A 5,641-nucleotide genomic window follows, 5' to 3' on the forward strand; every position below is an offset into this window, starting at 1 on the left:
TGTAGGGGAGAGGCAGCCTCATCAGGAAATGAGCTTACGTTTCTCCTTTTCAGCATCTGGTCATCCTTCTTAGCTTTCCTCAGCTCCACATTAACTTCCATTCGGCACCGCCTCATTTCTGTACTGTCTTTCCCCCTGTTCTTGAATCGTTAAGGCGAGCAGCTGGTGAATTAGCATTCTCGTTGGTGGACATGGTTATGAGACAAAGGGAGAAAGCTACACGGCCGGCTCAGGCTTCCACAGGAGGCGGTCCAGGGCACGCAGGCTGCGGGACAGCTGCCCTCAAAGTGTCCACCACGGATCACCCCGAAGACAGTGGCCTCACACCATTAAGTTTTGAATCACGTTATTTCATTTGTCTTTGGCTCAAAGCCTCTAACATGATGAAATTATCTTCAATTTACGATGAGAAAACTGAGGCTCAGAGCGATGGGGTAATTTACCAGACATTGGGTGACTAGCTAAACTGCAGTGTTGGCATTTGAAAGCAACTAGATTAAATTACGTGATCTTTCCTCTCTACCAATATGCTTCCATGAATGCAATATCTAAACTCAGGGAACTAAGTAAAAAATAAATAAATAAATAAATAAATAAAAGCAAAAAACATCTCTAAAAATAAAGCTTTCCTTATGTTTTTCTAAGCCTTTTCAGGCTGGAGATTTAAACATAAGATCATAATATTTAGAACAAACACTCTCTGATTTTGCCCCAATTTATGTTTTGGATCCCACACCTCCCAACTTATAGAAATTTGCATTCTTCATTATCTTTCCCTCTCTTACATGCTTTATGTGACTTGACTAGATATTTTATAAAATCAAACTTTATGTTTTTTCAAGTTTCTCACAAAAAAAGAGAAGATAAATGGGAAAATGTCCCTTCCTTCCATATCCTTTATCTTTCTCTAGCTGTCGCTTTATTTTCTTTTTTTACAACACTACACTTTTGAGCCCACGATCTTGAAAAAGTTGCCTTCATTGTATTCAATTCTTCATATTTCATAACCAATACTGATACAACATCTGCCCCCATCACTTAACAAAGCGGATTTTGATGAAGTCACCAAATGCCTTATGTATTGCTAAATACCAAGGCCAGGTTTTCATCTTGCTCATAAGCCCTCAGTAACTTCTTACACTGTTGATGATATCCTTTGTGAAACACCTTCTCTTCTTGGTTTCTATGAAGATACACTCTTTTGATGAAAGTTTTACCTCTCTGGCTACCTACTCTCTCATTCCAAATGGCTATTTATTCCAGTTATCAGACATTAATTGTGGAAGTTCTTCAAGTCTTAGTACTAGTACCTTTTCTCAATTAACTCTAGCCCTACCGGACTCTAAAGTTGTATCACAGCTCAGGACATTCCCTTAAAGCCTCAGACCTACTTATCCAAATGCCTGTTGCTATCATTTATTGGATAATCTTAAATATAATGCAAAGTCAATATGCCCAAATATGAACCACTGTTTTCTCTCTCTCCCTATTCCCAAATCAGTCATTTTTTCTGTGTTCTTTACCTAAAAGTGTAGCACAGTACACTTCATCCCATTTGTGTATGGAAATAGTTATGAAATCATTCTTGCCAATTACTTTTTCTTATTCCTAGTAGGCAACCTATCATACCTGGCTGACTTGACTTTCCAAATACCTTAAGACATAAAGAACTAAAAACTCTGTGTTAAAATTTTCACCGATGCCCTGGTTTTGCTCGATATCTCTAAGACATCTTTATATTAAAATATCTTTAAATGTTGCCTATAGTACCTTACTCCATGGGTGGAGAGAAATTATTTCTGTGTCCCTGGATTGGCCTCTTCAGCTTTAAAAAAGCAGGGATGGTGGTGATGGTGGTGAAGGCTGTCATGAAAACAATCCAATAAGAATACATTGTTCAGAACTAGTGCCCTAAACTTTTTAAATCTGTGTTTTGGCTCAAATTAGGGGACTTCAAACATAGGTATAATAGATACTTCCCAATATATTAGTTTAAAGTAAATATTTAAATTCAATTAATTGACATACAGTGTCTTATTAGTTTCAGAGTTCAGTGATTCATCAGTCTTACATTTTAAAAATTTTTTAAAAAGGAAGTTAGAAGTACAGTAGAAAATTGAAGACATTTCAAATTGTTTTGGGAAGCTTCCAGTGTTAGTTATTAAGATACAGGAGACAACTAATTTAAATTATCCACGTAATTTAAGACATATTCATCTTCTAGCATTTAAATGAATATAATGTATCTTCCAATTTTCCCATGTCTAGAAAATAAAGGGTCTTACTTATATTCATAAAAAATAAAGCAGAATATTTAAGGTGTCGATAAATAGAAAATACATTCTGTACCCAGTCTTCCCATATTCTTTTTCTCTGGTTCAAGAATATGGAGGAAATTCTTGGGCTACAGGGAAATTCTGATTATCGACTTTTTGCATGATTCCTTTAACTTTGCCTACACAAGTGCCTAGACCATCGCAAAGCATCCATGCATTCTGCTGCCAAGACGGACACACCTGTGTTAGTGCCAGGTTACCGGCCCCAGGGCTTGAGCCCCTTTCCATCTCGGGCTTGCAATAGGAAGCACCCGGAACAATTCACTGTCGAAGTGCCTTAAAACATCACTGTGGCACTCGAACTCCTGCATCTCACTGACTGAGGCTAAAGCTTTCCCTGATGCCCAGGCCTTTTCATTTGGAGCTCAACCTCTGTGCTAGGTGGCAGAGACAGACAGAGTAGAACAGCTCACACAAGCTCCTCAGCCTCCTTCCATTTCCTGTGGTTTCTCATTTCACCAGGTTAAAGAACTCTCTTGGCAAGTTAAGACACTTGGCAAGGCACGATTTACTAATGCTTTGCTGCATCCTCTTCTTGTCCCCCTTCCCCATCAATTTGCAAAATGACTGGTTCTTAGTGGGAAGTATTCGGCACTCACTTAGTCCATCTTTACACACTTTACCAAGGTTCTAGAAGCCAGTTGGGGAAAATGTGCTGAACTTTCTTTATATAGCAGATTTTGCTATATAAAGCATATGCATTCTAGCTGATATAATTAAGTCTGAGGACAGAATTTCACTACTTATTCCTTAGGCAAAAAATCTTTTATTGTTCCCTTTCACATAAAAGTAAGTCTAAAGTCCTGAGTGGACATCTAAACACTTTCTAAATCTGATCTCAGGCAAGTTGAAGACAAGCAGTTTTCATGGGTTTTGAGATAGAATGAGGGTGATTTGATGAATTAAAGGTGGAAAAGAGGGGTACAGGAAGGAGACACTGTCATCAGAAAGGTAGAATGTCTAGGAAAACCAGATGGTGGTCAAGTGACAATTCTTGTAAATGGAGAAGGTAAAGACCTATCCCAGTGTTTCCAAGGAATTAGGTACTGCCTTTTTGGTAACACTGTTCTCTTTGAGGATAAAATTTTGCAATTTAGCAATACTTTTATCAAGATTTTTTATCAAGTCTTGTAATTTTTGAATAATTCAATACTCATACTAAAGTTGCTAAACAATTAAAGTTGCTCTTTGCCCAAACTGAAACTGAGCACAAGCAACCTTGTATTCTCTGATATGTCTAAATCATAGCATCCAGCTGTACCTCAGTGTTTCTAACCTTTCCAGAGAAGCTGACCTACCTAATGCCAGAGAAGAGCAAACCTGTGTTCCTTGGATGTCTTACAGACACAGACACGGGAGTATGAAATGTATTTCCTTTGTCTTACGAAGTAAGGCATTGAACTCTACATGTATCCATGTAAACATTTTAAATAGGCATTTCTGCAAAATCATTGACACACAGGTCATTTTATCGTGTGGCTTCTTTGCTCCCTAGCTAGCACAATGTAAAAGCATTTGTAAAAAGCACTTACTGTTTTTCTTCTCCTTGGTGAAATCATGCTTGTATCACAGTTGAAAAAGTTGAACATATTGTGTTTAACATCTATTTCAGCTCTCTTTTCTCTTGATGGACAGGTCAATTCAGAGGTTTGAGATTGCCTGAGGCAAATATACATGAAGACCATACAAATCATTGCTTTCCTCTAATTAGAAGTATATTTGTGAGACAAAGTACAAGAGAAATAATTCTGTTTTTTACCTCATTCTCTTGCTGAATAATTGGAGATAATTCTCATTGATATTTGAACATCTATTTAATCTTTACAACTAAATCAAATTACTGTCATATCTGAAATCTTTTCTTCTGTTTATAGAAAAGTGGTGCTTAGCAATTATCCAGAGAAAAGAAAATGCAGACAGCTGACCTAGATAATGTGGGTGTTTCTTTACACTGCCAAAATTAACTGAGTCTCATGCTCAACCTGCAATTCATTTTGACTGCATAGGTCACACTCGTGGCTCTATTACTTGAGTCCAGTGCATAGCAGGTACTTTGTTCTGGTTAAATGACTACACTTACAGCAGGTCTCAGTGCAGAGTTCACAATCACCTTTACTAAAGCAAAATATTTCACCATCACTGTTAACAGTGCCATTCAGTATATCTATCAACCACACTCCAATATGTCCTGGCAGCAATTCAGACCATTCGATTTGCAAAGATATGATGGCCCACTTGAGGCCCACCAAATCACACCTCACCGTAATAATCACATCTAGCCTTGGCACTGAGTCCCAGATTATTCTCCCCAAATGAACAAATAAAACGGTTGGGGGAAAATGCTTCTTGGCAACAGCTTGAACTTAAACGGTGACAACAGCTGGCTTAGCAGATGTTCTTCATATGATATAACACCTGAGTTCTTGAAGATAGAATTTTGACTAAATTCATACCTCTAGATGTCCTAAAAATATTTTAATAGAATTTTGCAAGCCAAAATGGGAAATATTGAGTGAAACCAATGACACTGATGACATTGAAAAGATAATATTCATTTCTATACTTTTAGTAGCCACGTATCTCCAAATTTTAATATCTTCCTGCATAATAATCTAGGAATCAAATCCAGAAGGACAATTGGTTTGATCTTACAATCTTGCTAAACTAGAAATGGTTTATATAAAATTAGTTCTATAAACTAACGCCAGGATAATTTTAATGTTTGCATATTCTTCAAGTAACTTTTTAAACTTCAATACCTTTCTGTTCTAAAAGTAATTTTTCCCTTAGAAAATCAAAATATTTAACAAGTACAGATTAAATCTTACAGTTGCTTATACAACTATATAAATGCATTGGTAATATGTATGATGGTAATATAGACATTGAGAAGTTATAGTCAGAGACATTTAAATTCAGAATTAAAATGTTTCAGAAATTCTGGGACCAATGATTGTGGTAACTTCGACAATCTTGGCTCCTTGCAAATTCAGCTGTATCTCTGGACCCAGTCATTGTTTAATGTCTCATCATAACAAAGATATGTGAGAAAAACATGGAAATGTTACATGAACTTTCAACAATATATTGGTCTATATCTGGTAAAGTATAAGTATTTACAAATAATCTATATCTGAAGAAACAGAATCTATGAATCTAGTTATATACATTAAAAATTTTTTGGTGCATCCAGGTTTATTAATATGTTTCTTTTTAGATCATGTGACCCGAATGTGATAATACACACAACATATACATTTACTGTATTTTCTATAATAAAATTTCATTAAGTTTTCTATAGTTTC

General features: G+C 36.2%; 1 pseudogene; it reads right to left on the reverse strand.

Moving 5' to 3' along the window:
* Window positions 1-257, reverse strand: part of LOC102740730 (importin subunit alpha-1 pseudogene) — a 1,574-nt pseudogene extending 1,317 nt beyond the window's left edge.
* Between the last annotated feature and the right edge of the window lie 5,384 nt (window positions 258-5,641).

Source organism: Leptonychotes weddellii, chromosome 4 (genome assembly GCF_054177405.1).
Source record: "Leptonychotes weddellii isolate Sample4059 chromosome 4, ASM5417740v2, whole genome shotgun sequence".
NCBI lineage: Eukaryota > Metazoa > Chordata > Mammalia > Carnivora > Phocidae > Leptonychotes > Leptonychotes weddellii.